At 50.9% G+C, this 12,618-nt stretch overlaps 3 pseudogenes; all 3 read left to right on the top strand.

Annotated features, from left to right (window-relative positions):
- Nucleotides 1–2,171: 2,171 nt before the first annotated feature.
- LOC143945724 (5S ribosomal RNA) lies at nucleotides 2,172–2,289 on the top strand (annotated as a pseudogene).
- Nucleotides 2,290–2,611: 322 nt separating this feature from the next.
- On the top strand, nucleotides 2,612–2,730 carry LOC143955726 (5S ribosomal RNA; annotated as a pseudogene).
- Nucleotides 2,731–5,142: 2,412 nt separating this feature from the next.
- Nucleotides 5,143–5,261, top strand: LOC143948995 (5S ribosomal RNA; annotated as a pseudogene).
- The last annotated feature ends 7,357 nt before the right edge of the window (nucleotides 5,262–12,618 follow it).

Here is a 12,618-nt window from a genome sequence, read left to right as displayed (position 1 = left end):
TGGATGGGGGCTGAGGCTGCCTCCACAGTGCGGGAATGCAGGCCCGGGCGGCATTCAGGAGTTGCATCGTGGGGTTTTTATTGTATTTTCGAACAGGCTGTTCGGTCAAGTGTAGAAGGCACGCTACTGGGAAGCCAAAAGTTCCTCAAGGTTGGGCATGCCCAGAAAAGGTGTCCCATGGTCCCCATATCTGAATTTCACCTCCAACAAACATCCGGGATCGATCTATCCATTTTATTCAGAAGGTATGGGACTCTATACCAGCGTGAGACTATCTTGTATCTTGATATTGGTTTGCGATGGAAGCTTTATGTACTAAGGTCAGGATCTTCCCTATCTGTTGTGGGGTAAATGTGATGCCTAAGTCCCTCTCCCATTTGTGGATAAATGGTGGGGGTCGACTCCTCCTCCTGACTACTCAATAGGTTGTACAGGAGGGAGAGGGTGTGTCGCACAGGTTCCCTTTTGTGACAGATGGATTTATAGGGTGTCAGGTCTCTAGGAGTGTAGGGGGCCCTTTGTATGGCCAGAAGAAAGTGACGAAGTTGATAAGCACTAAACAAGTCAAGCGGAGGGTCAGAAAGCTCGGCGACAGTTTGCGTGGTCGGGAGCCCTCCCGTGGACCACACCTCTCCCAGACGCTGTTTCCCCACCACTGTCAACTGTCGCAGTTTCTTGTTGGTAAATCCCGGTGGGAAGTCTGGATTACCTATAACCGGAGTCATTGGTGATGGCAGGGGAGCAATGTGTGTGCAGCGGAACAACCTCCGCACAACAGCCAACGTAGCTCCCACTACGGGGTGACCTCTGAGGTCTTTTGGTAGGGAGGATAGGAGCCACGGGGAGGTCAATAGGGGAATGGAACCATCCTCAATCTCCATCTCCACCCACTGCTTGTGCGGGCCATTACAATGCCAATCAACGACTCTCGCTAGCAGAGTCACTCTGTAGTATTGTCTGAGATCTGGGAGACCCAGACCCCCCTTGTCCTTTGGTCTGGCAAGCAATTGCAAACGGGCTCTGGGCGGTTTGCGCGCCCAAATAAAGTCCCGGAGCAGCACCTGCAGTTGTCTGAAAAAAATTGGGGGTAACCGGATCGGTAATGTCTGGAACATGTATAAGATCCGAGGGAGGGCCATCATTTTGAATGCATTACAGCGCCCGAACCAGATCAGTGTTAAAGCATGCCAGTTTCCCAAATCAGATTTCAGTCTATCCAGGAGAGGGACAAAATTAAGCAGGTACAATTGCGCTAAATCCGCTGCGATGTCAACGCCCAGTTAACGTATAGATTTTTCAGCCCAGTAGAATGGAAAAGCGGACCGGAGCCTCTTGGCCTCACCATCCGGGACCGATATATTCAATACAGCCGACTTGGCGCAATTGTTTTTATAGTTTGATAGGCTGCCGTGTCGCTGTAGAGACGCAAGTATTTTGGGAAGCAAAATGTGTGGATTGGAGACGGAAAAAATTAGATCGTCAGCGTACGCCGCAATTTTGTGGTGTGCCGAGGGTTTGGATATGCCAGTAATATTCAGGTCATTCCGAACGTGACACATAAGTGGTTCCAGTGTCAGAATTAAAATTAGGGGAGACAGAGGGCACCCCTGCCTCGTCACATTAGTGATGGGGAAAGAGTCCGAGCACCCCTCGGTCACCCGTACCGCTGCCGACGGCGTGGAGTAAAGCGACATTACCCAGCTCATCATGTTGGGGCCAAGACCTATATGTTCCAGGGTGGCCTGCATAAAGTGCCAGGCCACCCTGTCAAAGGCCTTCTCCGCGTCCGTTGACAACATAAGCAAGGGCCTTCCCTGTACATGCGCCGCATGGATTAAATTGAGGACTCGGGCCGTATTGTCTCTAGCTTCCGACTTATTTATATTTTTTTGCTTGTTTCCCAAGGTGACCATCTTGGCGTTTGTCAAGAGGGTTGAAAGTGCCTGAAGAGATTGCCTATGGGCACATCACCCTGAAAGCACCCGATCTTGTTTGATGTTGGAGGCTAATAGAGTCGGGCCTTGTTAGTACCTGGATGGGAGACCGCCTGGGAATACCAGGTGTCGTAGACTTCTTTTTATGTTGTTGGCGTTGACCTGTTTTTTTTCGCTTATTTCCCAAAGTGACCATCTTGGTGTTTGTCAAGAGGGTTGAGAGTGCCTGAAGAGATTGCCTATGGCCACATCACTCTGAAAGCACCCAATCTCGTCTGATCTTGGAGGCTAAGAACAGTCGGGCTGGTTAGTACCTGGATGGGAGACCACCTGGGATTACCAGTTATTGTAGGCTTCTTTTTATGTTGTTGGCGTTGATTCGTTTTTTTTTTTTGCTTGTTTCCCAAGGTGACCATCTTGGCATTTGTCAAGAGGGTTGAGAGTGCCCAAAGAGATCGCTTACAGCAGCATCACCCTGAAAGAGCCCTATCTCTTCTCTTCTCTGAGGCTAAGAAGGGTTGGGCCTAGTTAGTACCTGGATGGGAGATGGCGTTGGAATACCAGGTGCCGTATTCTTCTTTTTATGTTGTTGACATTGACCTGTTTTTTTTTTCACTTGTTTCCCAAGGTGACCATCTTGGCATTTGTCAAGAGGGTTGAGAGTGCCCGAAGAGATCACCTATGGCCCCATCACCCTGAAAGCGCCCAATCTCGTCTGATCTCGGATGCTAAACAGTGTCAGGCCTGGTTAGTACCTGGATGGGAGACCGCCTGGGAATACCAGGTGCCATAGGCTTCTGTTTTTTTATTTTTTTATTTAGTAGTATATAAATGATCATATTGCATGGATATCAGAGCCAATGGTAAGAAGTCTGAGGAGAATAGCACGTGTACAGCTTTGCGGTCATATCAAGATGAGATTAAAGCTCCATCTCGTTGGGATCCTCTACCACTTAAAATATTATTGATACTAGCCCTGCTACCCTCGAAGAGTTTAGATATCCATAGATAGAGGAAGAGTATTGTGTAGTAGTCAAATGGGGTCGGAACATACCATTTTCTTTTCCCTTTTTTGAGTTAAGAAGGGAAATAGTAGAACTGAAAGGAGGGAGAAGGGGAAAGAGAAGATTGGGGAAGGAAATGGCAGAAAAGGAAAAGAAGGGGTAAGGGGGTGTCGTGGGTAGAGTGGATAGGATGGGGTCCCCTCCCAGGGAGCAAGAGACGCCCTCGGCTCACCAGCTCATCAGCTGTCCAACGTTTGGAACAGCGATCTCCAACGATCACCATGAGCTTACTATGTCTCGCGGAGGTATTCTTCCGAAAAGCGAAACTGGGTCCAGTAGAACCATCTGTTCCCATGCTCCTCCGTTTTATCCCTCATTGTGGCAGTCAGGTCTTCCATTCGTTCAATATCATTTACCCTTGCAAACCACTGGGTCACCATTGGAGCAGATTGCTCTTTCCACTGACTTGGGATGCAGGCCCTAGCTGCCTTGAGGAGATGTTTAAGTAAGGACTTATGATAACGCTTTCTCGACATAGGAGTTAGATTGAGAAGAACTGCTGCGGGATCATTGGCTAAGGAAATGTCTGTGAACTTGTGGATGAGTCTCAGGACAGGCTGCCCGAATGTTTGTAATTTAGGGCATTCCCAGAAAATGTGGAGAATGGTGCCAGCCTGTTGCCCACAGCGACAGCAGCGGTCAGATTGACCGGGGAATATTTTGGCCAACACCACCGGTGTACGATACCAGCGTGTGATCAGCTTATATGAGATCTCCTGATATTTACTGCAGAGTGACGACTTATGGGCGAAAAAGAGTATTCTGTCCTTCTGTGGTTTGGAGAATGTAGTTTGTAAGTCCCTTTTCCATTTAGCTAGGAAGGGTGGATCCGTGGAGGATTGTGCGTCTGTCAGGATTTGGAGGGAACCACGAATTGGGCCATCATCCAGGCAAAGTTCCTCGAAGGGGTGGAATTGTCTAGAGAAGAACGAATGGTTAGGTAGTGATCCGAGGAAATGGATTAGCTGTCTAGCTCTCCAGCTATCCAATGCAACAGGTACTTGCTCTAGCAGTATGGTCCCCGTGGGAATCAAGCCCGTGGGTCCAAGAAATAGGGCTGCTCTCAGAAGCCCTTTCAGGGCTTGCCTGGTAAAGGCCTGGTCAGACAGGCCCGGAGGGAATCTAGGATGTCCAATAATTGGGGTCATAGGAGAAGGGAAGTTAGTCAGGTGGGAAAGGTGAAAAAAACTATCCATCTCGGCGAGCGAGGGGCCAATTAACGGGTGAGTAGTCACACAGGGCTCCAATGACCTCCCCGCCCAAGGCAGACCAGCCAGTGGAACCCGCGCCATCTCCTGCTCTAGCTTGACCCATAGCTTCAGTTCCCCATGCCGGTGTCTTATCACATATGGTCCCCCATCGGATAGTGTCCGCTGTGTACTGCGCATGCGCAGTACACAGCAACACAGATTCCGAAAATTGCCGAGCATGAACGGCGCCTGCGCACTGAGTCCAGGTTCTATCCCCACTATCCAAGTGGACATAGAGTAAGAATATAAAAGAGCCGAGCGCAGCGAGGCCGAGCCCGAAGCGTGGCGAGCAAAGCTCGCCTGCGAGGGGCCCTCTAATATTCACAACCCTATGTCCGCTTGGATGGTGGGGCTACCACCTCCACTCACCGCGCAGGCGCCGTTCAGCTTCGGAGATTTTCCGAAGCTTCGTCTGCTCCGTACTGCGCATGCGCAGTACGGCGCGGACACTATATAATGGCCGGACAGTATATGGCAGAACACCGGCACCAGTCAACCACCGGTGTCATGTGCGTCGCTGTGTAATATAGAGCAGGGTCCGGGAAGCCAATACCTCCCCACAATTTTGGTCGCAATAGCATTGCCCTACCAATACGCATATGTTTTCCGCGCCAGAGGAACTTGATAAAGATTGAGCGAACCGCATGAAAGAAAGTCTGGGGTATTTTGATAGGTAAGGCTTGTAGTAGATACAGAAGTCGTGGCATCGCGTTCATCTTCAACACATTACAGCGTCCGAACCATGACAGAGCTAGTGGGTCCCATCTTTTAAGGTCCGCTGTAAGCCCATAGGCTTCTTTTTATGTTGTTGGCTTTGACCTGTTTTTTTTGCTTGTTTCTCAAGGCGACCATCTTGGCGTTTGTCAAGAGGGTTGGGCGTGTCTTGAAGAGAACGCTTACGGCCACATCAACCTGAAAGCACCTGATCTCGTCTGATTTCAGAGGCTAAGCAGCGTCAGGCCTGGTTAGTACCTGGATGGGAGACTCCCTGGGAAGACCAGGTGCCATAGAAGGATCTGGTCTGGTTAGTGTCTTGATTGGGAGATCGCCTGGGAATACTGGATGCCGTAGGCTTCTTTTTATGTTGTTGGCTTTGACCTGTTTTTTTTAACTTGTTTCCCAAGGTGACCATCTTGGCGTTTGTCAAGAGGCTTCAGAGTGCCCAAAGAGAGCGCCAGGACCCGCGGCACAGAGGGAAGGTGAGCAGACTGCTATGCAGGGACACGACATGCCCCCGTTCTCCCCGCCTAGTGACTTGTCCCCGTGTCTCCCCCGCTCACTGTCCATGGCCTCGCTTGACAGCCCGGACCATAGCGGCCTGCCACCCTGGTTCCCTCACAACTCCCAACTGTCCCAGAGACCCTCCTGCAGTGGAAGCCTCATCCCAGGACCGAATGGCCAGGCTGCTCTCGCCTCAGACACACAGGGGGACCCACTGCTGCCACCAACACCGGCATTATTGGGGGACAAGGCCATCCTAGCTTTACTCCAAAACCTTCCCACTAAAGCAGACTTTAGCTGTATGGCAGCCAGGGTAGAAACGACCTTGCGACATGAAATCGCAGGGGTCAAACGTGACGTGTCGGCTACGAACGAGCGGGTGACCACCCTGGCATCGGATGTGACCTCCCTGACCACTGATGTTTCTGGCCTGCAAGCCGCACATGATACCTTTGCTGACAGAGTCGCACAGTTGCAACTCCTAGTGGATGACCTTGAGAATCGCAACCGCAGACGCAACATCAGGATCAGAGACTTGCCCGAAGCCACTGGCCAGGCAGACCTCAAAGCCACAGTTACAGCTATATTTAACGCCTGTCTGGACCGCGCTGTTGACACAGTAATAGCCATTGATAGAGTCCACAGGACCCTGGGCCCCAGGAGCCCCACAGAGAACCGGCCACGTGACGTTTTATGCTGTCTCCACAATTACTCAGTTAGGGAGGATGTCCTGCAAGCGGCGTGGCGCAAAGGCAGCATTGATTTTGACGGGGCCCAAGTCACCCTTCTGCCAGATGTATCCCGCAAGACCCTCCAGATGAGACGCTGTCTGCGACCCCTTCTGGAACACCTAACTGAACGGAGGATTCCATACAAGTGGGGCCATCCGTTTCACCTTATAGTGCGCAAAAATGGGAGGCCCCTTGCGCTACGACACCCTTCGGAGGTCCCGTCCTTTCTGGAGGCTTTGGGCCTGCCCTCGGTTCAGGTCACCGACTGGTTGGCTCCTGTTGTCCCCCAGGGAGCAGTGGCCCCGACGAACAACCCCTCAACCAGGCCACAGAGAGTGAGACGCCACCGTCGATCCCAACTTCAGAGATCGCAGGCCCCTCAAGATCGTGAACCCTGAGAGAGTACAGTAATTTTCCGTTATTCCTGTGTTATACCCTTTTTTTGTTTTGTTTTCTTTTTCTCTACCAACATGGATGGCTGGAGTATCCAGCTTTGTGTTGTTTACCATTCCACGGGCCATTGTTCCCAGCGCCCCCGCTAGGGGAGAGGAAGGACATTGGAAGAACACAGTTGGACACTGCGCTTCCTGGACGAAGCCCTGAGTTATTGGCGGTACTGTTCACCATTCTCGTTACTGTTTATCTACAGGTGCCCTAGTCTCGGCGCTCTTTGTGTTTTTGGACTGCCTGGTGGTGCCCCCCGGGTGCCCCTGGGCGGCGTTCCTGCTCCCTCCCCCTCTCCCCCCCCCCCTTTTTTCCTTTTTTTTTTTTTCCTTTTTTTTGGGGGGGGGGGGGGGGGAGGGGTGGGTGCCTGGGTGGTATAAAGTTATCTATACTCTGTGTTGAAAAGTTTAATATGTTGGTCTAATTATGCACTGTTCTACTGTTGTTAACTGCCCGATACCTGCTGCAGTGATGTTCTATAATGCGTTTGATGTCGTAGTTAAGATGCCAAAGAAGCTCCGTGCACGCCCGATTGCGACTGCCAGACCCCAGACGACGTGAATTTTTCACAAAACGCGTTGGGTGGCGTGACACGCTGACTTGCCTCATGTGAACTGGTACCAGAAGGGATATCGATTGGTGTTCGCGATCGGCCGACGCTTGCCCAGTTTGATGATATGCCCGATGTTCTTTCATGTTTGTAAGTGCATCTCTTGTTTTATATTTTTGTTTTAATAAATGATTTTACACTATTTGGAGCATCTTTTCCTCCCTATGGTGAACCTTCCTTGATCCTACAATGCTACACATCTGAGTCCCGCTTCAAACAGCGTTTTCCCCTGCTGGATGGTTTATGAATGGCGTATCTCCTAACCTGTCTTACGTTAAAGTGTTCCATTTGGAGGGCTCAAGTTTGATCCATCTTCAGACCCATTTTGCGATTAAGCGCTCCCTACCGGGACGTCTGGTAAGGGGCTATTATTACTTGTCTGGTGGAGGTGCACCTGGTTTTACTTCACGTTGATTGAAAAGTTTTACGATTGAATAGATCCCTTCTACACAGGGTGTTTCTCCAGTTGGACTTTTAATGGACTTTATGTTATCACATACATTTTCAGTACTGTTTGATTCTACTTTATATGTTTCTTGTCTTTGAATCGTTGACTTAGAATTGTACATTTTTTCCTTTTGGTTCATAACCTATGAGGGGCAATATATATGTTTACTGTATTTAGCTATAAGTAATGTCTTATGGTTTATTTAGTCATAAGTTTGGTGTGTTAGAGTAATAGATCACAAGATACACTTCTTTAAGGTAGAGTGGTTTACATCCTAATAGAAGTATTAGGGATTGCGCAGTTCTCTTCTTTTTCTTTCTCTCCGATAGGAGCTTTAGCAATTCCCCGATCTATCCCCACCCCTCCTACCCTCCTCCTCCCTACTAACTCCGGACCTTCTCCGCTTCGTTACTGCTTTTCCTTTTTCTCCTCCTCTTCCTCTGTGCTTGAACTCTATTTCTACTACTGACTCTGGTGGGGACCGCCGGCCGGGTACCACTGCCGTCATGGCCCTGAAGCTGGTTTCCTGGAATGTGAAAGGGCTGAATGTACCTGAAAAAAGGTCCAGCTGCCTGACATAATTGTGGCAGATGAAGCCCCAAATAGTTTTCCTCCAGGAGACCCATTTCAGGACAGACCAAATACCACGGCTTTATAGTAAGCACTTCCCCCTGGCCCACCACAGCACGTCCCCTACTTCCAAATCGAGAGGAGTGTGTGTTCTTGCTAAAAACTTGCCGTGGCGCCTGTTAGCTGTCCAAGCCGATAGTGAAGGGAGATATCTCTTCATTAAGGGAACTCTCCTCTCGCAAACTTTTACTCTTGCCAACCTATACATGCCGAATGTGGACCAGCTGCCGGCCTTAGAAGCATGCTTGGATGCCCTGGCTGCATTCTCGGAGGGTACTTTGATCGTTGGGGGGGATTTTAACCTCACCTTGGACCCCCGCAGAGACTCATCATTGGGCACCTCTGCGATTTCTGCGAGAACGCGTTCACACATAAGAGAACTGCTACACTCCCACCGACTGATCGATGTGTGGTGTACGCTTCACCCACAGGATAGGGACTATACGTTCTTTTTCACCGCTCATGGTTCTTACTCACGTATAGATATGTTTTTAGTCACCCACAATGCTATCCCGGCGGTTTACAGACGCTCAGATAGGCCACATAGCCCTGTCTGACCATGCCCCGATTTCTTTGATGCTGAAGCTACAACAGGAGTCGCGTGGTCAGTCCTGGTGGAGACTGAACGAGTCTCTCCTGAAGGACCCTGAGACCCACGCAGACCTGCTTAGGGAATTAGAAAGTTACTTTGATCATAACCGTGATTCTGTTTCCAACCCCCTCATGTTATGGGCGGCTCATAAATGCTACATTAGGGGCATTCTTATTAAACATGGTCATAGACTCAAAGTGGCCAAAACTGAGGCTCTCTCCAAACTTATTGCCAAGTTGCATGCGTGTGAACAACGACACAAATCCCAGCCGACTGCTGCGCTGGAGGTGGAGGTGAGAGATCTTAGAGAACAAATCAGAGATTTCTCTCTCTTTCAGGCTAGAACCAGACTCATGTGGGTCCGCAGGACGTATTATGAATATGGAGACAAGTGTAGTAGGTCCCTAGCGAACTCCCTGCGTGCCCAACGCAACGCGTCCTTCATTCCAACCATAACCTCCCCTTCGGGTGCCAAGCTTCATGATTCACGGGAGATAGCGGAGTGTTTCCGATCTTTCTATGAAGCCCTTTATAACTTGCACCCCCGGGACTCAGGAGACGCCCTCCAGGCCGGCACAGCGGCCATTGACGAGTACCTAGCTTCGGCAAACCTCCCGTCGCTGACACAGGAAGAGATAGAGCTTCTCTCGCAACCTATCTCCCCGGAGGAATTGTCGGCAGCGTTAAGAGACTCACCCAAGGGCAAGGCACCAGGCCCAGATGGGTTTACGGTCCCTTATTATAAGGCCTTCCTCTCCCTGTTGTCCACGCCGTTTGTGTCAGCTTTTAACGCCCTATTGGAGGGCCAGACCTTTCCACCGGAGCTGTTGCAGGCAAGCATCTCGGTCATACCCAAGCCAGAGAAGGATCCGCTTCTCTGTGCGAACTACAGGCCCATCTCCTTATTAAACAGCGACCTTAAGCTCTTCACTGAGATACTGGCGGAGCGGTTGGCGCCCATTCTCCAACGCCTGATACCTCTGGATCAGGTGGGGTTTATTCGTAACAGGGAAGCCCGAGACAACACTACCAGGACAATCAATGTTATAGAACGCGCCAGACGCCTTAAACTACCGATTATGTTGCTCTCTGTGGACACAGAAAAATCGTTTGACAGGGTGAGCTGGCCTTTTTTGCTAGCCACCCTGCGAAGCTTGGGTGTACCCCCCCCATGCTTTCATGGGTTACAGCTCTTTACTCGTCACCGATGGCGATGGTTAGGGTCAATGGGTTTGCCTCGTCGCTTTTCACTATTGGCAATGGAACGAGGCAGGGATGCCCGTTGTCCCCCCTTTTGTTTGTCCTATCGCTTGAACCCTTGCAGCACCACATCAGGCAGAACATAGACATCAAGGGACTGGACACCCCCTCACACCACCATAAGGTCGCAGCCTTTGCAGATGACCTCTTGTTCTATGTCTCGGAGCCTCACATTACATTGCCGAATCTCTTAGCGGAAATAAGACGATATGGCACCCTGTCAAATTTTAAAATTAACTTACAGAAATCGGAAGCACTCAACATCTCCCTGTCTACCAACGCCCAGACGAGTCTAAGCACTAATTTTCCCTTTCGTTGGGCAAATGGGGCTATACAATATCTGGGTACCAAGGTTCCCCCGGACCCACATCTGATTTTCCAATTGAATTTCCAGCCGCTTCTAAAAAATTTTGCCGTAGATCTAGAGAGGTGGTCAAAGTTGGCGACCTCTTGGTTTGGGAGATGCAATGTGCTCAAAATGAATGTAATGCCCAGACTCTTGTATCTATTACAAGCCTTACCGATAAAAATCCCCCAATCATTTTTTAAAGCCATGCGCTCCATCTTTATTCGATACGTATGGCAGGGCAGGCCTCCAAGACTCAGCCGAACATTACTGCTCAGACCAAAAGACAAGGGAGGGATTGGCCTCCCAGATACGGCGGTGCACATGAACAGAGTAGTTGACTGGTGCAGACACCTGAAGGATAAGCTGTGGGTTCGTCTGGAGCGTGAATCCGTACCATTTCCACTTGAGGGTTTGCCCTGGAGTGGACCGGGCTGGTCGGGAGCGACGTGGGCACACCCACTCATTAAGCCAACGTTACAAGAGCTAGACAGATATTTTACCCTGACGGGCGTGCCCAGTTTCCCTTCGCCCATGACTCCTATTATTGGACACCCACGCTTTGAACCAGGCATGACGGAAAAGTCTTTCCGCCTCGACCCTGACCGGGACCTTGTGCGGGCCTCTTCTTTTCTTGGCCCTAGGACGTGGACAGCGGTCTCCACTATGTACGAGGCGTTAGCAACCACGGCCCTGGGACAGTGGAAGCTTGCCCAACTCTCCCACTTCTTGAAATCTTTGCCAAACAGTGGCGAATTCCGCAGACCCCTAACATCGTTTGAGGAGGTATGCTCAGGAGAGGGACCGACCCGAGGGTCTCTTTCCCTGTCATATCGCATCCTACTGGACCAACTCTCCCAGGGTAACCTGGTGTTCGTGGAAAAATGGGAGCGAGACCTGCATGTCCGGCTCTCGCCAGACCAGAAGAACCGCGCGCTTCTTTTTGCGCACAAGTCATCCCTATGTAGTAAATACCAGGAAATAGCTTATAAAATTTTGACCCGATGGTACAGGACCCCCACTGTCCTGGCGGCTATGTTTCCCGGTTACAGCCCTTTGTGCTGGAGATGCGGTGAACAAGCCGGCACGTTACTACATATCTTCTGGGAATGCCCTCAACTGGCCCATTTCTGGAGACAGGTTCTCAATATCATTTATGACCTCACGGCTATTGATCTCCAGAACAACCCAGCTGCGATCTTCCTCAATCTGACCCCACTCTCGAGCAAGAAGTACCATAAATCTCTCTTAAAACATCTTCTGAGTGGGGCCAGGGCATGTATACCTAGCATGTGGAAACAGCAGGCCGCTCCACTGGTGTCTCACTGGTTTGCAAGAGTTTGCGACATCTACCGTATGGAACAGCTCACATCAGCGTTAGGCGACAGGCAGGAAGAGCACACTGCTCGTTGGTTGTCTTGGAGCCTGTTCAGGTTTTCCGACGCATACAGATCCTATCTGTAGGCTCTGGCACGTGTATAGAGGGAAGCAGGGGCGTAACTATAGGGGGTGCAGCAGTCGCGACCGCAACCGGGCCCTGTGATGCAGGGGGCCCATGCAGCCCCCTCTACATATGGCCAGCAGCAGCATAGGCAGCTAGGGGTACCAGTGCACCATGCACATGGGTGGATGGAGGTGGAGAGTGACTAGCAGAGCTCCATGCTCGACTATCGCACTGGCTGCTCTTTAGTTGTGCATTCCCCGCATGACCTGTGTCCTCAGCCAGCTCCTCAGAGTACCCCTATCCACACTGCACTGCATACTTCTCCCGGGTAAACAAACTTTAAGCACACAGATGCAGTGCAGCCCTATGAGAGCCGGCTCCCCGGAGGACACTGCAGGCTTGTCTGCCAGCCCCCCTTCTCCCCCGTCAGACACAGCTGATGAAAGGTCTTTATGGGAGATATGCTGATCGCCCATCCAGCACACTGGATGGAGCCCAGGCCAACATGGATGAGTGCGCGGCCTACAGCTTGGTCATGGTGAGTGAGAGGACCCCATCCCCCACACACCATTACATACCCCCTCCCTCTCCCCCTGGGGACAGGGACCCCTTCTTACGTGGGGACAGGGACCCCCACCTCCCCT

Source organism: Lithobates pipiens, unplaced genomic scaffold (assembly GCF_037356315.1).
Source record: "Lithobates pipiens isolate NorthernLeopardFrog02 unplaced genomic scaffold, aLitPip1_a1.2 Scaffold_10, whole genome shotgun sequence".
NCBI classification, from domain to species: domain Eukaryota; kingdom Metazoa; phylum Chordata; class Amphibia; order Anura; family Ranidae; genus Lithobates; species Lithobates pipiens.
Note: the sequence above shows the minus strand (reverse complement) of the source record. Positions and strands in the feature narration are given on the sequence as shown.